General features: G+C 48.8%; 1 pseudogene across 1 annotated transcript; it reads left to right on the top strand.

The window, feature by feature from the left end:
* The first annotated feature begins 789 nt into the window (after positions 1-789).
* LOC147623014 (zinc finger CCCH domain-containing protein ZFN-like) lies at positions 790-26,496 on the top strand (annotated as a pseudogene). Its single transcript, XR_015269313.1, has 7 exons — positions 790-1,195; positions 1,681-1,850; positions 1,961-2,023; positions 2,129-2,248; positions 22,865-23,170; positions 24,888-25,237; positions 26,386-26,496. The product of XR_015269313.1 is annotated as a zinc finger CCCH domain-containing protein ZFN-like (transcript).
* Position 26,497: the final 1 nt, after the last annotated feature.

Genomic DNA, 26,497 nt, shown 5'->3' with positions numbered 1-26,497 from the left:
GTACTCTCAAAGGTGATAGGTGTTTATTATGGGCAAGGGAGGCAACATTGTGAAATTTAAGAACGAAAATAGGAGTGCTCTAGTAGAAGATGAGAAATGTTGATGAGGTAAACCACGCTAGTGGTTGGGTCATCACCCCCAATTGATGTTCTAGGTACAATTGATTTGCTGCTAATGGGTGTGTAGCCTAGCAGTGTGGGATTGCGGCCGCTACTGTCGGGTGAGAAAGCATGCCGCCTTTGGGTAGGAGAGCAAGCTGCCTTTGGGTGGGCACTCACGTTGCTACTACAAAAGGATCTACTTAAGAAGAAGGAAGCAAGCGGTTTGGGGGGATGTTTTTACCATAGGATTGCAAGATCAAAAATAAAAAATTCTCTCTAGAATGGGCTTGAGCCTTGGATCATGGAGGCTTATGAACATGTGTGTGTGGGGGTATGATCAAGTGTAATGTTATGTATGGGGGCCACGCTTTAGGGCCAATTAAATAAAGGAGATTAAGTACCTATAGCTGGAAGACTATCACTGGAGAAGGAGAGAGACGCATTAAAAATGCATCTAAATTTAAAATAAAAAAAAGAACATAAAAACGTAGGACTTCAGCGCACAACAATGGAGGAAGTGTACGGACGCCAGGTGGCAAGGCGCGCGACTCGCATGGCGGGACAGCATGTCCGAAGGGAGGAAATCACACGTGGACGGTAATTATTGGCTGGAAAGGAAGACAGGCTGGACTTTGTGCGGACGTGGAGTCGTCATTGTCACTCCCTCAACAACACCCACACCTTCTTTGCTTCTCTCTCTCTCTCTCTCTCTCTCTCTCTCTCCCCCCCCCCCCCCTTTCCAACCTGTGCACTTTCGTCCTCACCCTCACCTTCTCTCTCTCTTTTTTGCACACAGACCCCATCCCACCGCCATAGCCAGACCTGTACGCGAGCTTCCAAACCCTAGCTTTACCCTCGCAATTCTCTTATTTTGAGATTGATTGCAGTATGATCCATGGAACACCAGTTTGCTTCCGCCAAGCGTCCCGGCTCGCTTCGCCTCGCCCTTAACGCGTCCCCTTTCCCGCGCCCCAATTGGGGCTTTGAAGATTGGCATTTGCAGAACTCGCCGCAGTATCATCATCTTCAGAATCACCATGCAGCGATCTCCTCTTCTGCTTCAGGCTATGCTGGCGACTCTTCAAACCTTGAAGGTACTTCCCCTCTCTCCCTGCGCGTGTGCTTGTGCGTGTGCGTGAGAGAGAGAGAGAGAGACGTGTGTATGTGTGTGTGTGAGACACACACAGAGTCGCTCTTAGCCTTTTCGGATCATATCAATCTGAGCTCGCTTGCTTTTGTTTCCTCGACCGCATCCTGTGCTCAACTCAATTCTCAAAAACTACCTGGAATTTCAAGGATCCGCGCAATCTCCACAGAGCCTGCATCTTTTGCATTTCCATTGCTGCCGCAAACTGAGATTCTGTCCAATGCAAACTGCAAGCGTTCACTTGTTTTTCAAGGCAGCAATTTGTTTAAAAACATTGTCCAGAATCTCTATTTACATGCCTTATTCACGCATATTCTAGGGCTTTGTCGTGAAACCCGGTAAACCTTTTTCTGATAAACAATTGGAGTCAGATAGTGGCTGTCTCACGGTTCCTTCAAAGAGGATTGAGTTCTGACACACTCTCTGTTGCAGAAGCAATGTGGCACCAGCAGATGACGTCGCAGTCCCAGGAGGAAGCAGACTTTGCCCCAGGTCCTTTTCCAGAACGGCCGGGTGAGCCAGACTGTACCCACTACATTCGCACTGGCCATTGTGGCTTTGGTATGAGCTGCCGTTACAACCATCCACCGAACAGAAAGCTGGTACGTCTTCTTCACACCAATTTAGAGTCTCCTTCACATATATTCTCAATGGTCAATCTACACAGGAACTACACCCCATGGAAATTATATGAGATTTGTTGGCATCTCAGGCTGCAGCATTAGCAAGAGAGAAAGGAGAATATCCAGAGCGGATTGGACAACCCGAATGTCAGGTTTGACATTACCACTTATATTGACATTAATTGGAGTTTTTTGTAACACGGCGTTCTCTTTGCAGCACTCTTTTGTCGGCCTGACTTAATGTTTCCCTGCTCCAGTACTATTTGAAGACCAGAACCTGCAAGTTTGGCTCAGCATGTAAATTTCATCATCCAAGGGAAATGGCCGGATATGTGGGCAGGGTACCAGTTAATGTACTAGGCTTTCCATTGCGTCTGGTGTGCACATCTTGCTTTGCTTAAAGTGTTTTTTTATTTTTTGCCGCACTCTATATGGTCTTCCTCTGTGTGTGCATGCATGAGGAATCATTTCCAGTGACTTTATATTGTCTTCTCAATTTGTATGTATCTTTGTTAGTGTCTGATGGTTCATTAAGTGATCATGGTTGCAGGTTAAGTGATCATGGTTGCAGGTTAAGTTAATGGGTGCATCTTTCTTGAGGTCCTTATGTTGTTACCCTTGCTCACTTAAAGTGAGGCTAGTAATCTTTCTGAAATCCTGTGGCATCAGGGCTCCAAAAAATAATTTAAATTTTGTGCTAGGCTAGTCAAGGAGTGTGACCTGAAGATTTTTCTTTTTGCATTCATGAAGATAAGCCCTAGCAAGGATGGTTATGATATTACAAATATACATTTTCTCCTGTCTGTACCCTGCACCTTAGCCTCTGCCTCCCCTCTCCATAGCACCCACTCCGCCTCCACTCTCCCCTCCCCGGCTTCACACCCCCCCGCCCCCTCCTCTCTCCCCTCCTCTTCTTTTCTTTTCTGCTTGTGTGTCCTCCTGCCCACTCCTTGATGCTCATGGTTACCCCTCCTTGCCTGTGCTTTCTTCCCCATCTCTGTGTCTGGCCTTTCCTGCCCACCGCCACTTCTGAAAATAGACAGCTAAGAGCAGCATCAGTAGCCATCGAGTCCTCTGAGGGGGGGGGCGCCAACTGCCGGATGAAGAGCAGCAACCAAAGAAGAAGCACGGCTGAAAGGCAGAGCAGGGAACCATGGGGGAGAAAGTTGTGCTGAACAGGGGGTCGTCTTGGTGCTTCTCTGGCCTCACTTGAACCCACAACCATGGTTTGTAAGTTAATTGGCAGCAGAACAGCCTGGGAAACATTCGAGACCTCAAGCTGCCCTTGTTGGTGAGTAGAGGTACATTGCCGACATCCAGTTTCTCGGCCATTGGTACATCTGGATTGAGTTTGACTTGGCCACCCTTGCCTAGAAGACCATGTGGTCGAGCCTGGTAGCAGTACGGGACACCCTTGTGTACTTTACCACATGGAGGTATGGCTTCTGTTAGAATATGACCCATTGGAAGGTGCAATTGACTTCCGAGTCATGTTTTTCTTATAAGAGATTACAACTTGTGCATTAACACAAATAGCAGGACCTTCACAAAGAACAAGAGCTCAGCAAGAAGAGATGGAGAATGATTTCAAATAACTGAGGCAAACTGATATTACAACTGATGACTTCCGTGCGCTCCTGCGAGGTAGCATAGGTGGCGATCTGGAAAGACAGTTAGACGAAGGATTGTATGCATAATGAAAGAAGGGCACATAGAGCAGTGAAGGCAGATCTCAAAATTGATAATAGGAACATGATGTAAGATGTCAAATCTGTCTACATGGTATCCAAGGGTGGTCGTATGCTAGATTGACCGGTGTTCGCCACCCATCATTGAGCTGGACTAGATCCAACTGACCACATCAGCCGACTTATGTGATAATAGACAAAACATGAGACCTATGGTGATGGTGCAGCTTCCATACTCATCTGAGGTCATTTTGGCACTGGTTTGGGCCCTGCAACCGAGGGCAGCGTGTCTTGAAAAGGTCTCCCTCTACCCTTACCGTGGTCCTATATGGGTATAACATCTTGCACTTACATGTAGCCTACTTGGCAAGATGCCAAACCTACTTAAGATGTCTCTTAACTATCCGGCCACGTATGGCCTCACTTTGGTGTCTCAACTGGGCTCTGTTGAGCGTTCGTGCTACTCTATGATACATCGGCTTCTCCTTACAAAGGGGACCTTAACAATGTAGAGCTAGTTGGCATGGTGAATCATGACGAGGGTGAATTGATTTCTAACATTACTTCCTTGGCCTTCCCACATGGAATACCTTGAGCTTTTCCCAATGATGGGGAACTCTATAGGCAAGATTTTAGGAATCTCCCCCCCTCCACCATGGCAAGACGGTGAGCATCATGAGGATAGCAAGACTTTCCATCCTTCAAGTACTCACCTCCCTTGTCACACCGTGATTTCGCAGTTGGATGGCTTCTACTTCCTACAACAGATCGAGTTTTTTGGTCTTCCCACCGGTTTGGTCACAGCCTCATTATTGCTTTGGTGAGGGGCGAGATGGTCCTAGCCACCACAAGTAGCTCCCGTGGAGTTTCTACGGCTAGCTAGAGTCTAGCAACACTCGCTACCCAGTCCATCGTCTCCCAACCTAGCCTCTTCGTTGAGCCATTACAATAGTTTAACCACTCCCCCCCCCCCCCCCCCCCCCAGCAAGCGCACGAGCCCCAAATCATGAGTGGTAGGTTCTTGACTATTGTGCCCATCGTAGGCATCCCCGATGTGGTGGTCCTCGCCACATCGTGACATGGGGCTCATGGTAACGATTCTTAAGGAGAACCATTATGAGCATTTATCTCAATGTTGTGGCCTAGGTGTTCCATCCCCCTTTTCCAAGGCCCCACCTTTACCCACCTTTGGTCTCTTGAGAGCCCCTACTTGAGATCCGATTCTTGAGGAGATAGTTTCCACTTCCTCAGCTCCGAACTCTATGTTGACACCTTATTTGTCCATCTCATCCCCCGCCTCTAGTTGCCCTTGCCCTCACTTCCTTGAATGCCCCCTATCCTCCAGCTACCCTTGATCCTTCTCAACACATAAGATGTTGCTCCTTCTAGGGGGGTCTCATCTCTTTCTTGGTCTCGGTGCTTACTTTCAAATTGTTGCCCCCCTTGGACTCATGGCACATTTGGTGCTTACTTTCGAATTGTTGCCCCCCTTGGACTCATGGGACATTTGGTGCTTGCTTTTGAATTGTTGCCCCCCTTGGACTCATGGTGGTCTCATCTCTTTCTTGGTCTCGGTGCTTACTTTCGAATCGTTGCCCCCCTTGGACTCATGGGACCTTTGGTGGACTACACCTTCTATAGGTGCCTCCCTCTCGATGTAGCTAGGACCATGTGAAACAACGGGGCCTTCTTTAAGCCTGAGTTAAGTGAGTCTTTAGCAATCCTTTAAATAGCATACATGAACTGAAAGATGTAGTCGAGACGACACCAGATGGGGTCCCAAATTACCCATTGAAAACGCCCCCCCAACCCCCCCTTCCCTTTGAAAGCAAGAGTATTTGCTTTATTTCTTTTAGAGAACTGAATACAAGCTGAAGTGTGTCTACAAGATTGAGCGGACCAACTGACTGACTGACTGCCAAACGCAAGGATAAAGTGACCAAACGTTGGGCAGAACTGGGCATAAGTTGTAGGCGAATTGTGAAGCTATCTTCAAAGAGAATACACTGGCCCAAGAGTGAGGGTTGGTGAGATTGAGCTTTTGATGCCTTTGGCTTGAAAGCGCACAGAATGCTGAAAGTATGCAAAGGCTGGTTGCCTAAGCACACATGCTTGACTACTGTTGATAACTTGGATTTTAATCGGATGATTTATGGATTGTGGCTGGGTCGCCTTTATATATGTCCATATGCTGTTTATTATCTGCCACGATTGGGTCCATTAGTATTAAATGCTAGAGTGGGTCGTGGGCTTGTCTGGCTGTTGGCTGACTGCTGCCCAGGCCTGCCGGCTAAAGGTATTTAATACCTTTTGCAAGGTTGCCCCTCCTTGGGTAAGCCTTGGGCTGGCCCCTACTACATGGACGCAGCTAGTATGCTATTGATGCACTCTACTCCTAGGCTGACATCTACATGCACCTACATGAGGACTACTTGCTGAATTCTCCAAAGTGGGTTAAGAGGACTGACCTGACATTGACCTGACAGACCTCTAAGGCTGGGAGGCTGACCTACGTAGCTTGTGCCTAACATGTTTTGGACTGGGGCTCACAAAGGGGTTACGGCATACGACAAAATATCCTATCAAGGTACTACTTCTGTACATGTTTCTTGCATTGTTGATGAGCCAGTTTATCACCGTGTACCATAGGGCATGGGTGCACGTGACATTCCCTCTTGCTTAGCTTAGCACCAGGTTCATGGCTTCGAGGTAGTCCGCCAATAATTGTGGATATTCGAGGAAGAATTCATCATCTAGTCAAACAGCTTCATGGGTCCCTCGATCTTTGAACTTGGTATAAAATTGGCAAAGTCGCTGTTTGGAACCGTGCTTCCAACAATGTAGAAGGATCTGCTCAGGCTCTTATCACTTTTGCTTCGTCAACCATTTTTGGCTACTGCTCTTCTGGAACATTTTGTAATGAAGGTTCGATATAAGGCTTTAACCAAGAGATGTGGAAGACATTGTGCATCGTCCGGCTGTTTGGCAATTTGAGTTGCATGGCAACATTGCTTAACTTTTTGATGATGGAAAAAGGACCAAAACTCTTGAATGATAATTTTGGACAACGCTTGCCCACTTGCTTGAGTCTTTGCTTCATGATCCTTAAGTATACCCAATTGCCCTCTTTGAAGTTGACGTCTCTCCTTGAATTATTTGCCTGTCTGGTATGAGCCTCCTGAGCTTTGGTAAGACGCTCTTTGACTGACTCACTGATGACTGAAAAAGTTTCTGATGTCTTGTTGGCTTCCAAGGAAGGAGAGATCATTCGCGTGACAAGGGATGACAATCTTCAACCAAAGGTTGCCTCGTACAGGGTTATACCAACATTGGATGAGAAGGGATGAAAATCTTTGACCAAAGGCTGCCACGTACGGAGTTTTGCCAACATTGAGAATCGCCTGTACCAACGGGAGATGCAGCTCCCACTTCGATTGCTGATCATGGCAGTACGCTTTAAGTACATCGAAAGCCAACTGATTGTAAATCTCTATTTGGCCATCAGTCTAAGGATGGAATGCATTGGACAATTGCAAGTTGGTACCAAAGTTGTCGAGCAAAGCTCACCAGAAGTGAGATGTAAACTTTAGATCTCGATCTGAAGTAATGGTCCGTGGCAAACCACATACTGGATACCAATGTTGGAGAAAAATGCAGGCTATATCTTTTGCTGTGGCCGTCTGTTTGCATGGTATAAGCATACAAAATTTACCGAATCTGTCAACTATCGGTATACATTGAGTATTCCGAGATCCAGTAGATGCGGGAAGTGGTCCAATGAAATCCATCGAAATGTCGTGAAATGGACCCTTAGGAACGGCAAATGGTTGAATCAACCTTGCCTTTGGTGTGAGGTACTTTCACTTTCTGACATATGGGACATGCGGAAACATATTTGTATACATCCCTGTGCATCTTCGGCCAATAAAATGATCTTTCTAACTTCTCCAAAGTACTGTTGATCCCGCGATGACCACCAATGAGTGAATCATGGGCATCATGGAGGAGTGCCGGTTTGTAAGCCCAACAGAGCGTGTAGTAACAGATGCAACCACGCGTACGAGAGATAGAGAGAGAGAAGGGGAGAGCAAGATGGGAATAGGGGATTTACACGATACACCACACTCAGCGGGGAACAGGACCCGCCCCCTCTTTAGGAATTTATTTCAGGAACAATCCATGGGATTTCCCAAGCCAGGACCAATTCAACAGATGAATACAATATCAAACAAAGGTGTCGATGATGAAATTGGACTGTTGTCGATGGCCCTCGAACACAGTGGACTCCTGTACTGTCTGAATACTACCTTTCCGACTAAGAGCATTTGCCACAGGGTTGTGCTTACTCGGTACATACTCAATCATTCCGCCAAATGGTTGGAACGATTGACTCCACTGGTGTGCTGTCTATCACTCCACTGGGTACTTAGCATAGTCTGTAACAACTTCAAGGCTTGGTGGTCTGTCTTCACAGTAAATTTCCTCCACTGTTTCAAGGCTGTGATATCCCCTAGCAAGTCTTTGTCATAGATAGAATAGTTCTTTTTTGCATCATTCAACTTCCTGCTGTAATATGCCACTGGTCTTCCTTCTTGTTGCAATACTGCTTCAATGACAAGATTACTAGCATCGGTGATCACCTCGAAGGGATCATCCCATGATGTGAGTTTGAGGACTGGTGCTTTGGAAGCCGCCTTTTGTAGAGCAAAGAATGCCTCTAAAGCCTTACCTATGACTGAAACTTTTTCTTTGAGCAAATCTATCAATGGTGTTGCTGTTGGAAGGTTGGCGATTTCGAGTGTGTGATCTATGGCTAGAAGGTGCCTTGGATTATCCCATAAGTGGAAGCATGGGAAGTTGAAGAGCCATATTTAGGCTAGAGTGGCACCTTGTCATAATCATCTCCTCCGGCCGGTGTTTTGGGAGGCAGCTCACTGGGAGATGGGAGCCCGGTGGAGGGATGCTGCAGTGCCTGTTGGGGGTGTTCGTGGAGCTCGATGGTGATGTGTCTCCTACGTGCGTTAGTCTTCTGTTGCGCATTCTGACATGGTATCAGAGCCTGGGCGTGTGTGGTCCTAGGGGCGATCCCCTTATGCCTCGGTGGCTTTTGCGGAGCTCGAATTATGGGAGGGTGTTGGAAGGTTGGCGATTTCGAGCGTGTGATCTATGGCTAGAAGGTGCCTTGGATTATCCCATAAGTGGAAGCATGGGAAGTTGAAGAGTCATATATAGGCTAGAGTGGCACCTTGTCATAATCATCTCCTCCGGCCGGTGTTTTGGGAGGCAGCTCACCGGGAGATGGAGCCCGGTGGAGGGATGCTGCAGTGCCCGTTGGGGGTGTTCGTGGAGCTCGATGGTGATGCGTCTCCTATGTGCATTAGCCTTCCGCTGCGCATTCTGACAGCTGCAAGGTTAGAAAACCGATCCACATGCGAGCTATATGCTTGGCATAGGCCCATGAAGGATCGTGTAAACGGAAGGGGCAATTGAACACTGAAAATCTAGTCAATCATGAAATCTGAAAATACACAAATGCATGCCAGATAAAACAAGATGACAAAGCTGCACAATACACCACACTAGGGGCTAGAAAATGGGCTGACCCCCCCCCCCCCCCCCCCCCCCCCCCCTTTATGGTTAGAATACCAAAAAGGAGTCTGCTTCTAGTACAACTTTGTGGGTGCCTAGGGTTCACCACTGGTTGCACCTATTTCTTCCAATACAATATGAAAACAAGAAAAAACATCACAATATCTGAATTTGCTTACAATTTTAGTACAAGTGAGCATTCCCGGCATGAAGCACATGCAGGACAACTATGCACAGCCCATAGCACTCCCACATCAGCCCGGGACAACTCAACATCATCATCTTCCTCCTATTTGGCTCATAAAGCAAGTCGACCAGCCCTCAAAAGCTGTTTTCAGCAGTCGACCAGCCCTCAGTAGCCACAGAAGAAAGCAACCAGTAGTTGTGCACAAGCTTGCAAACCTCCTGTTGGAAGGAAAACTGTCTAGAAGCCCATGACCAGCTCTTCCTCCCTGTTTTTATGTCACGTGCATCCCGCACTTGGATGCCACGTAGACATTCTGTACAGAAGGTGCAGGACCTGGGATGGTGAACTGGTCCCATGTGAGCCCAGTCCGGGACGAGTCAGCCAGGGATCCATCTCAGTCGTCCGAGGTCAGGTGTGCATTGTCCTGCACATGAAGCAGTGCCAGTCCGCGCTGTGAGTCTCCCTCTGGAATGATGTCGGATGTGCTGTGTATCTGGTTTGCAACTGGATGCCAGACATCTGTAGGCATGTAGTTTGCATGTAGAGATGGGGTCAGCCCATAGGGCTACCCCAGGACAAGGGTTTGCATGTGCATACTTAGATGGGCATGGGGGAGGTGTAGAACCACCCCCAAGGGGCCAGGAGGGCCCAAGACTTTGCCCACCAGCCAAGGCAAGGGCTGGAGGGGCAGTCGGCCAGCTCCAGAGCCTCTGGACAGGCAGCCGACAGAGGGTAAAAACCCTAGAACAGCAGGCGGCCAGGTGTGGGGGGCAGTCCCACACCTATGCGCAGCATGCCCAGCAGCCAGGGGCTGTCCCAGAGTCATGCGCAGGCTGGACAGGCTCTAAACAGGTGTGAAAACACTTTATTAAAGTGTGAACACAATTTATTACAAGACTCAGTCGTGGGCTGTCCTGAAGCCAGCCGACTGCATGAAGGGAGGGGTATAAATACCCCAGCCCATAATCCCATTATTCATCTCATAATTCACCAAGAGCCTCAAGCATTCAAGGGCCAGGACAGCCAAGGGTTTGCTAAAGCTAAGGGGTGAAGGACTGAAGGTCAAGGGCAGGTTTTCCAGCCAAGAAAAGGTCAAGTACTTTGTATTTGTTTCAGTTTTACATCATTCTAATAAAGCAAATACACCATCCGTGGTGGGGGCCCTACAGAGGGTAATTGGGACCCAATACTGTGTCCTTCTCCATCCCCCCCTTCTCTCTCTATTTTATGCACATCGTCTTTTCAGTTTGTGCGTTAATTCCGTCGTGAAAAGAGTGCTGTTTTCTGAGTTTTGAAGTACCGATCCTTCTCCGAAGCTTCCGCATATTACAGTGGTATCAGAGCTCACTTCAAGGACAAAGATTCAGCAAAGAAAACTAGAAAATTTTTTCGCTCGTGTGGTTGGTTTTTAGACGCCGGTGGACTACCCCTTTCGGAGTGACTCCTGTCCCTCGAAGGACGGTTGGTTTTTAGCCTCCGGAAGCCTCCGGAAGTCTCCCACACAGATAGTGGATGGTCAGATTGCGTTCCGGAAAGGAACTGCATTTTCCCGCTATGGCGAACTTCGGCGACGAGAGAGAACCAGAACCATGGGACCAGAGTGCACCAGGCAGCCCAGCTAGGGCACCCGGCTTGAGTGTACAAGACATGTTCCAGCAGATGATGCGAGCAATCGCAGACCAGACAACCAAGTTGGACGAGCAGAAGGCGCGGATTTTGGCTCTGGAGGAGCGTTCTCGCTCTCCAGCGTCGCGTTTTCCATCTCCTCCTCCCTCTCCTTCCGTACCCCAGATACCAGATCCTCGTCACAGGGACCCTCTCGAGGGGTCACAGCCGCAGTCAAGCTCCTTGCTTGAGATGCAGATACGGGCATTGGAGATTCGACAACGAGAAGACGAAGCCATGCGACGAGTGGAACACGAGCGTTACCTCCGAGCTTTGGACGCCAGATTGACACCGGCGGCGCCCTCGAATCATTTTCCCGAGAAAATGAACTTCAGTAAGTATAATGGTAAACTCGATCCCACTACTCTGTATTCATGGTTACATCAATTTGAAGCTTACTTTGCCGCAGTTAGGAAATCAGATATTGACAAAGTGATCTTAGCCAGTTGGTATTTGGAAGGTGAGGCCATTCCTTGGTGGACTCAGTGGGCTCATGCCCACACCAGATCAGGTATGGCAGCTTATGGGTGGGACGAGTTCGTCCGTGACCTTAAGCAGCGGTTTTTACCGCCCCACTACCTTGAGCGACTCGAAGACGAGTTCAGGGGAGCGCGTCAGAACGCGCAACCAGTCCTTCAGTTTGCCAATAGAATTTCGACCTTGTGTCTACAATTAGGCTTATCTGATGCGGACAAGAAAGGGCAGTTTTTGTATGGCCTGGACACGCAAATCCAATGGGAGGTGCGTATGTTTAGGCCAGCCACCTTTGAGGACGCACTCTCGCTTGCGCAGAGTGCAGAAATGAAACACAATGGTGGCAAGCCCAAGACTTCCCAGCCAGCTTCTCCCAAGGCTAACGCCTCGGGGGGCAAAAGCCAGAACCAGACGGGGTCTTCCCCAGGACAGAGCCCGGGAGCCTCTGGCTCCAAGAACTCGAACAATGCGTCTAAGCTTACTCCAGACCAGAAAGCGGAGGCAGGCAAGACAGGTGGCAAGTTGAGTGCTGAGGAGCTTGCTCAGTACAGGAAGGAGGGTAGATGTTACTTTTGTCACACAAAAGGACATACTTCTCGGGATTGTCCGAAGAAGCCTCCAAAGCCCGCCGTCGCCTCCACCGCTTTCGTGGTGAGCACAGCTCCCACACAGACCCCAGTGGCTACCCCTAGTTCTTCAACCCCCGGTGCTTCAGTTGGAGCAATTATTAGCCGGGAGCTCGAAGATAAGCAGAAGGGCGCCCATGACCAGGAGTATGAGCGCAACGAATTGCTCAAGTCCTTTGGCTACATAGGTGGCCAGAGAGTCGTTGTCTTGTTTGACAGCGGCAACACGGAGGATGTGATCACGGAAGAGGCCGCTAGGCGTGCCCGCTTCGAGCTAACTCCGGTGGACAAACAAGTTGAGGGTTTTAGCACAGGTATGACTACGAGCGTCAAGTATGAAGCTCTAGGTGCTAAGTTAGTAATTCAGGGCATAGAGTTTGTGCGTGACTTTATGGTTGCCCCTCTTGTAGGAGCAGACATAATTTTGGGGATCCAGTGGTTTCACAAGTTTCTTCCTGATGTCAAGTGGGACAAGCACACATTCCAGATTGACCGGAATGTGTCAAACACCCCTGTGACCATTAAGTGTGAGCCAGGTATTCCAAACTTTCCGCTCATAAGCCACTTGCAGGCTAAGCGAGCAGTCAGGAAAGGCGCACAGTGTGCGATGATTTACGTCCAGACAGCCCAGACGGTGGCCAGTGCTTCCGAGAAGTACTCGGTTCTCCATGAAAGGTTCCAGAAGATTTTTCTTCGGGACAGTCTCCCTCCCCAGCTTCCCCCGTCCAGACCAGAGGATCACAAGATTGACCTCCTCCCAGGCTCGGAACCCCCGAGCAAGTTTCCGTATCGCCTTTCTAAGGCAATGGAATCGGAGTTGGACCGCCAACTCCAAGAATTGTTGCAAGCTGGCTTTATCCGCCCCAGCGTGTCGCCGTTTGCAGCACCGATCTTATTTGTCAAGAAGAAAGATGGGTCTTCTCGGTTGTGTGTCGATTATCGTGCACTCAACAAGCTGACTATCAAGAGCCGATTCTCGATGCCTCGAATTGACTATATTCTCGAGAGGCTGAATGGAGCTAAGGTGTTCTCTAAATTGGATTTAAAGAGTGGGTACCACCAGGTTCGGATTGTTGAGGGGGACATCCCCAAGACAGCTTTCCGTACAGAACGGGCCCACTATGAATTTGTGGTCATGCCATTTGGTTTGACGAACGCCCCAGCTACATTTAACCGCATGATGATGCGTATTTTCCGGGAGTTGATTGGAGTGTGTGTGTTCATATTTTTGGACGACATACTCATATTTTCAGCTACAGTTGAGCAGCATGACATTGATGTGGAGAAAGTCCTTAGGTTGCTGGAAAGCAACGAGCTCTATGTCAATGAAAAGAAGTCAGAATTTTATCTGTTCCAGGTACATTACTTGGGATATATAATCAGTGCCGAAGGCATTCGACTTGATCCGGCTAAAGTGGCCGAGATTGTTAACTGGGAAGTACCTCAGACTGCTTATGACATTAGATCATTTGTGGGTATATGCCAGGCATATTCCACCCACATTGACAAGTTTTCTGATCTCTCGGCAGACCTCACCGATCTGCTAAAGGGAGTGAAAACAAGGAGGCAAAAGATTCGAATGACTCCACGAGCGTTGGAGGCATTCCAGAACCTCAAGGTGGCTTTGTCTGAAGCGCCTTGTTTAGCCCTTGCCTCATGGGACGAACCATTTCAGGTGATCACCGATGCGAGTAACATCGCAATTGGAGGTGTATTGCAACAGAATGGTCATCCAGTAGCTTACATGTCTCGTAAGTTACTGCCCGCCGAAAAAAATTACTCAGTCTATGATCGTGAACTCCTAGCAGTTATCCAGGCCTTGAAACATTGGAAACATTTCCTGTATGGCCGTGACTTCGAGGTTCGCACTGACCATCAGGCATTGCGCTGGATTCAGACGATGCCCAGTGCACAGTGGAGTGATCGACAGCACCGCTGGAGTCAGATATTCCAGCAGTTTGGTGGCATGATTGAGTACCTTCCAGGAAAGGCCAATCCAGTGGCCGATGCTTTGAGCAGGAAGGGACAAGTATCTGCGATTCAGACCACTAGACTTGACCTTGTTGGTACAGGACTAGAAGACATGAAGCACACGTACGCGGATTCTGAGGAATTCGGTACACAGTGGGAACAGGCATTGGATGCCACAGGACCATGCCATTTTCTGATACGCGATGGTTGGCTTTACTACAAAGGCCGACTGTGTGTCATGAAATCATTCCGGGCAGCTCTTCTCCATGATGCCCATGACGCCATTACCGGTGGTCATAGGGGCATGAATTCGACTCTGGAGAAATTAGAACGGCAATACTATTGGCCAAAGATGAGACGTGATGTGTTTACTTATGTACAACGCTGTGACATTTGTCAAAAGGTGAAAGCTCCTCGTGGAAAGAAGATAGGGTTATTACAGCCTTTGCCAATTCCTGAGGGTCCTTTCCAAGACATTTCAATGGACTTTGTCACAAATCTGCCTCCCAGTCCGAGTAAGCGTAATACACAGTGTTTGACTATTGTTGACAGGTTCAGCAAATTTGTGATGCTTATTCCTTGCAGGGCCAATGTGACCGCCGAGGATGTTGCCCAGCTATTCATTCGGCATTGGTACCCGATTGGTGGGATTCCTAGGACCATAGTGTCAGACCGAGATGCCAAGTTTACCAGTCATTTTTGGAGGGCATTGTTTGATAATTTTGGTACTAAGTTGAATTTTTCCAGTGCGTTCCACCCACAGACAGATGGCCAGATAGAGATATACAACCAGTTGGCCTTTGATGTGCTGAAGTGCTATGTCCACGATCAGCAAGGTAAGTGGGAATCGTTTTTGCCTTTAGTTCAAGCTGTTCTGAATGACTCTTTTTCTTCAGCTATTGGCAGGACTCCATATGAGGCAGCGTTTGGAAGGCCTTTCCAGTCGTTGTTAACCAGGACTTCGTCTTCAGTACCCGAGGCGAACAGAGTGACGGAGTCTTACCAGGAGATCCTAGAGTCCGTTAAAGACAGGTTGGCTAAAGCGCAAGAGGCCTACACTCGACAGGCCAATAAAGACCGAAGGGACATGAAGTTTTCGGAAGGAGATTGGGTATATCTTCGGATTATGAAGCAAAGATTGAAGCAGGTGGGCAAGCGATGCCCAAAGTTGTCTTTCAGGAGCTTCGGACCATTCCCCATCCGGAAAAAGATTAATGAGGTGTCTATGCAGTTAAAGCTACCTCCGAGTTGGACTATGCACGATGTATTTCATGTCACTTGGTTAAAGCCATATGCAGGTCCACCCCCTTCAGAGGTCAAAGACGAAGCGGAACCAGACATCATTGATGAAGCAGAAGTAATGGTTCCAGAACAGATCCTTCTGCACCGTTTCAAGCATGGCTCAGGCCGACGACTACGACAGTTCCTCACGAAGTTTCAAGACCGAGGAACTCATGAAGCGGTATGGCTCGACAAAGAATTTTTCGAAGATTATCCGGCTTTATTGACGGATTATTTGGAGGCTATGCAGCTTCCGTCAAGTTAAGCAGAAGGGGATGTCACGTGCATCCCGCACTTGGATGCCACGTAGACATTCTGTACAGAAGGTGCAGGACCTGGGATGGTGAACTGGTCCCATGTGAGCCCAGTCCGGGACGAGTCAGCCAGGGATCCATCTCAGTCGTCCGAGGTCAGGTGTGCATTGTCCTGCACATGAGTCCAAGGTCAGGTGTGCATTGTCCTGCACATGAAGCAGTGCCAGTCCGCGCTGTGAGTCTCCCTCTGGAATGATGTCGGATGTGCTGTGTATCTGGTTTGCAACTGGATGCCAGACATCTGTAGGCATGTAGTTTGCATGTAGAGATGGGGTCAGCCCATAGGGCTACCCCAGGACAAGGGTTTGCATGTGCATACTTAGATGGGCATGGGGGAGGTGTAGAACCACCCCCAAGGGGCCAGGAGGGCCCAAGACTTTGCCCACCAGCCAAGGCAAGGGCTGGAGGGGCAGTCGGCCAGCTCCAGAGCCTCTGGACAGGCAGCCGACAGAGGGTAAAAACCCTAGAACAGCAGGCGGCCAGGTGTGGGGGGCAGTCCCACACCTATGCGCAGCATGCCCAGCAGCCAGGGGCTGTCCCAGAGTCATGCGCAGGCTGGACAGGCTCTAAACAGGTGTGAAAACACTTTATTAAAGTGTGAACACAATTTATTACAAGACTCAGTCGTGGGCTGTCCTGAAGCCAGCCGACTGCATGAAGGGAGGGGTATAAATACCCCAGCCCATAATCCCATTATTCATCTCATAATTCACCAAGAGCCTCAAGCATTCAAGGGCCAGGACAGCCAAGGGTTTGCTAAAGCTAAGGGGTGAAGGACTGAAGGTCAAGGGCAGGTTTTCCAGCCAAGAAAAGGTCAAGTACTTTGTATTTGTTTCAGTTTTACATCATTCTAATAAAGCAAATACACCATCCGTGGTGGGGGCCCTACAGAGGGTAATTGGGACCCAATACTATGTCCTTCTCCATCCCCCCCTTCTCTCTCTATTTTATGCACATCGTCTTTTCAGTTTGTGCGTTAATTCCGTCGCGAAAAGAGTGCTGTTTTCTGAGTTTTGAAGTACCGATCCTTCTCCGAAGCTTCCGCATATTACATTTTAACCTCTGTCCAGCCTCTATTCAAGCTGTAAATCCACCGGCCATCAGTGGAGAACATGCAAAAACAGTCGGCCAGCTTCTCCCATGCATCTGGTGAACTTTAGTCGCGATGGATGGCTGTAGAAACTTGCCAACAGGCTGAAAACCAGCCGACCAGCCCTCATGCACTCTTGAAAAGCATGCGCGCCGCCCCCCCCCCCCCCCCCCCCTCCCCCCCTCCTCCCCCAATCTGGAGTTTTTGTCAATAATAGAGGCTTCCCTGCTGAAAATAGCCCACACGTGTGCTTTTTTGGGTCCAGAAAGGGGCGCCTACATGGAGTCCAAATAATGTCCAGTGCCCGGTCTTTGGCCGCCACGTGTATTAAATAAGTCCTGCTCAATGTGTACTCACTTATAAGTTGTCCGGTCACTTATAAGTGAGCATCCATAATTATTAATATGTGAACTCATAAAGCTGTAAATTGAGTTTTTGGGAATACTTACCATCTGCAAAACACATGTAGATTACCTGTCAGTCCCAAATAAGTGCGCACATACACGTCCACAGGGTGCCCAGGTGTCATCGGCCCCATGGACAACACAGGCAGAAATCTCAGGCATTGTCCAGGCAAACAAGACAAGTCATCCAATGATAAACTCAAAGTCATGCACACACATGAGTGCAATTATATTGGAAGAAACACCCATCTGCACAGTTGTATCAGATAAAATGTCCAGGGCTCATGATCCTTCCGGAACCTTCCCAGAACATAAATACACAATATCTCCAAGATAGCTAGTCCTAGAGATTTTCATCATGTCAGGCTCCATGGCCATATACATGTACACTATGTTAGGCCCCACAAGCCACACATATACTATCATGTCAGGCTACACCAGCCATACATGTATTGACATGTCAGGCTCCATATGCCACACACACACACCATGTCAGGCTACACCAGTTATACATGTATGTCATGTCAGGCTCCACATGCCACACATGAACAATAGAAAAATAGAAGCTGTAAGGAATGTGACAGATCGTATCTCTTGGGCTTTCTTTGGAATGTCCCAATCGAGGATTGCCATTATCTTCTTAGGGTCGAGCGAATTCCATTGGAACTGATCATGTAGCCTAGGTACTGGACTTCTTGAACTCCAAATATGCTCTTCTTTGCATTGATGTAGAGTTTGTTATGTCGCAAAATTTGCAAGTGTCATGTGCATGATCAATGCCATGGACAAACTTCAGACGCTGATCCAAAAAAGGCAGCCAGATAAAGACTTTGAAGAACCAAAAGTGGAGCACAAGAGGACAAAGGTGGATTTAGAGCAAGGCCTAGAGGGGCTTCTAGACCATGCGTTAGGAGCCAGATCAGGGGGGTCGGCTGAAACGGAGGAAGGCTGCAGCCGGCGCATCTTAATCAAGGGAATATTCTGGTCGGGCAGCGCTGAAAGGGAAGTTGTGGATTGTGGACTGGCCGACTGCTGCAGTCGGCCAGTTGGCCAAGCTTGGAGAGGTCCTATAAAAAGGGACCATGTGCTCATTGTTAAGGCATTTAATCCCCTAGGGATTGGGTCAGTAGGAGTTATCACGGGGCTGGCGGAAACGGTCCCGCGACGCCTTTGCCGCACGCGGCTTTCCACGGTCCATAATTCATGACTCGGCTCCATCGGCCCGTCTCGCGCGTTTTTCTTGCGGGTCTCACCGATCACTTGCGTTCATGCCTGGCTCTGCTCCCTCGGCCTCGTCTCGGGTCTTGCCTTCCATCCATGATCCGCCGGTGCAGTCGCGTCTCGGCCCGTCGGCACGGCACAGCTCGTCGGTCGGCCGTTTTTCCACCGTTTTCGGTCCCATCGGCATATTCGGTCCCGACTCCGTCAAGGTGGGGAGGGCAACCCCCGGGGCACCCGGCACCCACGCAACCCCACCCGCACCCGGGAAAGGCCTACGTGCCTACCCGGTGCGTGAGTGCGTTTCTAGGGTGCCTACCATGGGTTTGTTCCTTGCCTCTCCTAGCACCTCCTTCCCATATAGATGCAATATATTCGGGGTGGGCTAGCATACCCCTTGGGCACCAAGTCCCTCCGGATAGAAATCCCACCTCACATACACCCTTGGGCACCAAGTCTCTCCGGATAGAAATCCCACCTCACATACACCCCTCCTTGATAGAATTGACGCCCTCGTCAATTACTTTTGAAACCAAAGGTTGAGTGCATGGTCTTCATATAAAGCATCTATGTGCATAGTGATAGATAATATTTAACCGCGAGAGGTCTTTACCCTACTTTATAGCCATCAGCAGGGTCAGTGTCTAACCCGTTTTACAAAGAAAAACTGTGCATATTTTTGTATTTTTCTCTTTTTTTCATCTAAAAGGCCTGGACTTCAAGCCCCCGCTTGAGAGTCCCCCAATCCCCACAAAAATGGCGAGGTGACTGCGTGGTCTCGCCGAGGCTCCTGTCTGAGCTGAGTAAGAGTGATTACCTGAGGCAATGCAGTGTTGCCCGGAATGCATAAGCCTTCAAGGAAGTCGAGACTTGTCTGCCGAGTGCTTTATGGACAAGCGTTGCCCACCTCATTGACTCCAGCCTGGTTTGCCCTATCTTGTGCCACTTCCAACTCCGCACTTGGTTGTCGTGGACCTTGATGCCCTGCTTCAACCTGTTCGGTACATAAGTGCATTGATTCTCTGTGACAAAGTGCCTTTGGCCCCACCTGACACCGAGTGAAACCACCGCGAACCTTTGGCATTCAAACCTTTGCACTTCTTCGGCTTTGGTTCACCTGACTTGAGTGCTCTATCTTGCCTTGACACCAAGACCTGCTTTGCCATGCTCCAGCCAAACTGTTTTGAAACCTGTGTAGGCGGTCTTGACCTTTACGCCAGAATCTGCTTGTTTTCCTGTTCACCAAGGCGCAAAGTCCCTCCACTTGGTCCTGCTTAGGCCCCCATGACACCATGACGACCCTCACAACGGCTTCGTTTCCTGACTCTGCACCATCACCTTGAACCTTGACGTTCAGAATGTGTCTTGCCGTATTGCGAAGAGCGAGTCTTCTTAGACATCATCCGAACAAGCTCTGCTTAGATGGCTAGGTCCGAAGTTTTACCTGCTTGAACTTCGTCTCAGGCTGAATCTTCAGTTTTGCACCCTCTTTGCCCTTTGGCTAGATATGAGTGCTTTCCACATCCAAGCTGCTGTCGAACTTCAGTGAGCCAGCTGTCACTTTGCCCCACCCAACTGCATGCACATTGCCACTTGCACATCCAGCTGTTTCCATCTTCTGGTAACTTGGTCCAAGACGCCTTCGAACTTCAGTAGTGAGCCAGCTGCCACTCTGCCCCACCCAACTGCATGCACACTGCCACTTGCACATCCAGTTGTTTCCATCTTCGGGTGATCTTGGAGAGCCAAACGACTCGGGTCCACTTGCCCAATTCCAGTTGTACAAGTTCACGTCCTCACCCAGAGTGCTATGTGCCCGGCACTACGGTTCCATGTCCTGTGCTTGAGCGCTCGCAAGTAGTCACCTTCATCAAACTTGCTTTCCAAAGCCATTCAACTCGTGAGCCGTACAACTCGAGTCCACCTGTTCGAGTCCAGCTATACCCGTTTGCTCCTTCATACAGAGTGCTATCTGCCCGGCACCACGGTCCTTAGGCTGCAATCAAGAGCTCCCAAGTAGTCCCCTTCTTCAAACCTGTTTTCCAAGTCACACAACTCTGTGCCCCTGCAGCCCTTGATGGCCTAATTTGGCACGTTCCCACAGCTTGGCCCTCCCCGGATTGCTCCAGTTCGGGCCGTCATGGGCCCCAAAGCGCTTGTGGCACTTTAGAACCCATGGGAGCAACTTCTTTGGACCTTTGTAGGGCCCCTTCGGTTGCCTAGGGCTCTTGGTGCCATCACGCGGCCTTACCCTCACCCACACGAGTCTTCGGAGGAACGGTGACGCGTGCACCTCGGCGGGCTACACGGCCACAAGGGAAGCCCAGGGGTCTTGGTGCCTCTTGTTAGGACTTACCCTCACCCAGGCGGATCTTCGGTGTTGCGGGTGACGCGTGCACCTCGGCGGGCTACACGGCCACAAGGGGGACCATTCTCGGTCGGAAGCCCAGGCCTCTTGGTGCCTCTTCTTAGGACTTACCCTCACCCAGGCGGAGTCTTCGGTGTTGCGGTGACGCGTGCACCTCAGCGGGCTACACGGCCACAAGGAGACCACTCTCGGTCCGGAAGCCCAGGGCTCTTGGTGCCTCTTCTTAGGACTTACCCTCACCTAGGCGGAGTCTTTGGTGTTGCCTTTGGGGGTCATGGGTCTGTTGGTGCCGTCGCGCGGCCTTACCCTCACCCGCATGCCCTATGAGTGCCACCATCATTAGATCTTCCGGGTTGGTTACCGTACCGTAGCTCGGTGGTCTTTGTGAAGGTTCATTGTTTGGCTCTTGGAAGCCTGAAAGGGATGTTGACGCCTTTTGTCTCACCTTGCTTTGGCACTGCGAAGGAGTGCGAGCTCGGCTTTGCTGCCTCGCCCGAGTTGATCCTGGGTTGATCTGGAAAAGGCTTCGGCTCCTCCGGCCTAGCCCTTGTTCTGCACTACGAAGGAGTGCGAGCTCGGCTTTGTTGCCTCGCGCGAGTTGATCCTGGGTTGATCTGGAAAAGGCTTCGGCTTCTTCGGCCTTGACCTTGCTCTCTGCACTTTGGAGAAGTTGGGGCTTCAGCTTTGTTGCATCTGCCCAAGACGTAATCCTTGAAGATCTGGAAGGGCGTCGGCTCCTCCTGCCTAGCCCGTTTGCATCGTGATGAGAGGGAGTGGCTCCATTGCCACAAGGCACGCCATGGCCTTAGCGGACACCTTTGCCGCTTGTGTTTTCCCAAAAGATTGGCTCGGCGGCTTGCTTTCTGCTCTGTCTTCCTAGGCACCACACCAACACGACGTCCCATTCCGCCGCATCCAGTTTCTTAGCATAAGCAGACCCGGTCCCATTCCCCGGCGCTGTCTCTACATGCGTGGCCCCTTTGTTCTCTTTCTTGACCTTGAGTGGCTACCAGCCCGCGGTCCCCATCTGAGGCGCTGCCGGTCCATGAAGTGCCACCCTGACGTGTCACCAGCCTCGCTGTTTTCTTCAAAGCATCACCTTCCCTTGGTGGTAACTCTGAAAGATCCCCAAGCCCGCTGTTCTTCTTGTCGGAAGTGATGACGGCCCCACAAGGATCCAGTTTGCTTGCTTCTCTGCTCAGCTCAAGTGCCAACGTCGCATGTTGGACTTGCACCCGGGACCTCACCTCGCTTGGAACCCAACTGTCCACTGGCCCCCAGGCATGTCGGCCAACTTTGGAATTTCTTCAAACGGACCGCGCGGTTGCGATCCCCTTGGAAAACTGATCATTTTTCATATATAGCGTGTCCCCAAATTCCATCGTTCAGGCCCCCGTCGGGAGCTGCGTTGCTTCGGGGAAATCCTGGGGAAGTATCGATGGTGATAGCAATCGTTTCGAAGCCCCCACAGATGAGTTGACAATCGCACGAGGAAGTATTGATGTCACAGCCAGAAGGGCTTATTGGACAATCTCGGTAGCACAGGCCAAAGTCTGTCAAGGAAATGAAGAAGATTTTCTAAGGTCATGGACAAGGATCTATATCTCCAATAGTGTCATGTGCACACCTTCTGATGATATGACGTGGACATGTCTCTACAATGTAGCTGCGGCAGAGGTGGTGTTCGTGGTAGAGTTTGGGCCAATTTGGCTTTTTGCCATTTATTTGTATGTGGTCTGGGTGCCCAAAAGGCAGTCCAGTGTGGACATGTTTATTAATATTGGACATTTGTATTATTATTTCTAGGGTTGGCAGTCAACCAACCCTAAAGACCAGCCACAACACAAATTTGTGACCGGGAGAAGTTTTAGAAGTATGTATATCTGTGTTTATGAAAAGACTTTATGCTTCCATTCATGTATGTTAAGGTGTCTGCATGTGAATTTTGCAATACAATACTTTACAGCAGACAGCCTTTTGTGTTTGATATGGTTATGATGACTAGACAACCATTTGTTGGTGTGAATTTTCACTTTGGGCACAGGCCATGAGCCATTGCAGCCAAGAGAGTTGTTGAAGGCTTTTTGTCTAACTAGTCACACCATTTTGTTTGTGCAGGGTGAAAAAGACTGTGCGTATTATATGCGAACTGGATCATGTAAATTTGGAGCAACATGTAAATTTAATCATCCCCAACCTGCAACAGTTAGGGGTCTAGTCGCAATGTCAGGATCTTCAATGTATGCTTCAAATGGTTCTCCAGCAACGCCTTCACCACATCCATTCCCCACAGGAATGCCATCATGGTCAATAGCGAGAGCACTGTATATGCCAAGATCTCGGTTCCAAAGCCCCTCCAGTTTTGCTCCTTTGATTGTACAACCCCAAAACATAGTTTCTGTGCCTGGATGGAGTGCATATCAAGTAAGCATTGCACTAAAAATTGCAAGGTGTAAGGGATTGTCACATTTTTGAAGAGCGGAAGGTTCTTTGGTTTTAAGCACACTATAGTTTGGTAGTTCGCATTTGGCTAGCGTAGTCTTGTGAAACATTGGTTATGGGCAACATCCTTGTATTAATGGTAACGTGCAACACTCTTGTATTATTTGCTAATCAAGGCTGTCAAATCAAGCACCATGTAGCCAACTTAGCTTGTAGTATAAAATATGTCAAACTGGAAACTGGTGACATGAAGTGGGATCACATGGTTAAGCATACAGGTTACAATTTTTTGCTAGCTAATGGGGCAAAAGATAGACATCCTCTTCGCTTAGGCACACAACCTGTTCTTCATTCAATGAAGCCCTTATTTTTGTTAAGTCTTCCATTAATTTAAATATGAGCAACCCCCTGACAGCCTTTAGGTGGGCTCTTAGATCCAAACCGCCCATATCACCCTTGAGGCCAGCATGACTTTTGAGGATGATTTACGGATACCATGCTAGGGCTCCCTTCTAGACGCAGGCTGGATAGAGTTATGTGGGACCTTTTTGCCTCAGTATCTGATACCCCATTGGAACAGTCGAGTTAACACCCCCCCCCCCCCCCCCCCCCCCCAAACCCGCTTTGAGGATGGAGTACAAACACGGGCCTCTTGGACTTGGGCTGGACAGAGAGATGCTGAACCTTTTTGCTTTATCCAAACCTCAGTGTAGAAAGGATGGCATCTGATACTCCATTGGAATGGTTGAGTTAGGCCCCCTTTACTCCGAACTTCCTTCTATGTCCTTCAATTTGAGCTTCCTTTCTCTTTCAAGAGGTAAAACACCCCAAGAAGTCCACACCTGTTTGTTCACCCAAAATTGATACATGCATAAACATACCCGTGGAGCTCGGCCAAGCATCTGCAATCCAGTGTTGTCTACACATAATCAATGAATACGTCCATGAAGACATAGGTGGGTTCGGCTAGCACTCGCCACCCAACCATAGGCTCCAAACTAGATATAGCGACAAGCCACCCCGAGCTAGAGACCAATTCAGCGTAGCCAGCACCCTCAGGGTAGACGTGTCCCATACCATGCACCCCCAGTCCTCACAATTGTCGTTGGTGCAGCTAGCGAGTGGGCTAACCAGTGTTGGGTCCTTGGGAGGCCCCTTTCCCTAGGTGAGTCCCACCAGGACTCTTCTCACAAATGAGTCACATATTCAACTATATAGCCCACAATCTGTTGACAGTTATATGTGTTGTTCGTAGCGCAGGTTTGTAGCACAGCTGTTTTTTTCTTTGAGGATGGGGGGGCAGGGGTTTGGGTGGGTGATATTAAATGAAAATTAAAGGCCTAAAGGTTGTCATCTTGTACGTATTTTTTCTTGAAAATGCCATTTTGTGTGTGTGTGTGTGGGGGGGGGGGGGGGGGGGGGGTGGTAGGTGGGTGTGGGTGTGGGTGTGGGTGTGTGTGGGTGGGTGTGGGGGTAATTGATGCTTGTATAGTACATATGTACTTTATGGATGCTTTTTGCTGAAGGGAATAACGGTTTGCTTGATTCGTTGGCTTTTTTCCTTTTCTTCACCCTTGCTTAATCCCATTAATCAGAGTGTTTCTGCACTAACCTTAATTTAGTTTTTCCTTGACAATTGTGTGTGTGTGGTGTGTGTATTGATGTTACCAACAAACTCTCTCAATGTGCATCGTAACAGGCTCGAATGGGGCATATGGCATCCTTGGATGTTCAACAACCGGCACTTGGAGGAGCAAGCTTTATGTATGGAGCTGCTACTTCAAACGAAACACCGTCTGGTGGCATTCACACTACATATAACCCTTATGTGCCAGGTTCTGCTGCTACAGGGCTCCCCTCAGCCATGCAATCAACAGTTGTGTCTAAAGACACTGCTTTTCCTGAGCGGCCTGGGCAGCCAGATTGTCAGTATTACATGAAAATAGGGATTGCAAATTTGGGATGTCCTGCCGATATCATCACCCCAGAGAGAGAGTTCCATCATTGCCAAACTACAACCTTAGCCCCATTGGCCTTCCATTGAGACAAGTAAGAAGTTTCATTTTTTCTCTCCCTCACAAGCCTTGGAATTTTTGAAAACTTGCCAAGATAGATAAACACACAGACACACTCACACATGCACGCACACATATGAATAAGTGCAAATGTACACACATGCACGCACGCGCGTGCGCGTGTCTGTGCGTGTGTATAATTATAATTATAATTATAATTTTAGAAACAGCTTCAAGGAAACTTAAAATATTTTATAGTAGACTCGAATATTCACTATGTAAAGTGCACTAAAATGTTTTCTTGTTTCTCCACGTCTAAAACATCAGAAGGATTAAGTATGTAGCAAGCATGATACATTTACATGCAGTGAAGTATGTTATAGTAGACTCGAATATTCACTATGTAAAGTGCACTAAAATGTTTTCTTGTTTCTCCACGTCTAAAACATCAGAAGGATTAAGTATGTAGCAAGCATGATACATTTACATGCAGTGAAGTATGTTACCTTCTCATGGAATGAGCAACAGTTTGCAAAAGACTAGTTAGGTGTTCACTTCTTCTTGTTGGGTTTTTGGGAGACATTCTCACCTTCTCTACAGCCCTTTCTGGTGCCTAGAGCACTTGTCTCATACTTGTAGAGTGCGTGTGGTAGTTTTCCTTGTAGTAGTCATACACATGCAAGGATGCCACTTGGATGGACACTGGAATATGCTAACAAACACCGACGACTTTGGGGAAATCTCTAATCATGTAGTATTTGGACTAAGCAGTCAACTTTGAACTTATAAGTAACAGAGGGTGGCAAGATGATCCTACTGGTCTTTTTTTTCCCCTACTGGTCTTAGGCCTAAGATCCTGCTGTAGTTACTGATTTTTCACCGTCCGTAGGCGCTTAAATATCCGCCCGAAGGTGATGCCACCGAGGAAGCACCAAGGGGGGGTTTTGAACCCAGGACCTCTTGGTCCTAGGAAAACACCTTCACCACTTGCTTTATAAGAATTTTCTGAAGCATGGGCACAATTTTCTTGATGACAAATGGCAAACCACCAATCAGGGACATCACTGTCTCTTTTATGCACCCTGCATACACGGACCTTATTCAAAAGTAAGACGGAATTGCACAAGTCTTTATAATCTTGGATGTTGATTCTTAATGCAATCTTTGTCTGTCTCATTGCAGGGTGTTCCTCAGTGTGCATTCTACATGCAGTATGGCATGTGCAAATTCGGACCCACCTGCAAGTTCGATCATCCCATAGGTAGCCTCACATACAGCCCCTCGGCCTCATCTC

Source organism: Cibotium barometz, chromosome 27 (genome assembly GCF_041138505.1).
Source record: "Cibotium barometz isolate CiBa-2024 chromosome 27, ASM4113850v1, whole genome shotgun sequence".
NCBI classification, from domain to species: Eukaryota; Viridiplantae; Streptophyta; class Polypodiopsida; order Cyatheales; family Cibotiaceae; genus Cibotium; species Cibotium barometz.
The sequence above is the reverse complement of the archived record's forward strand: the minus strand, read 5'-3'. Positions and strand labels throughout refer to the sequence as shown.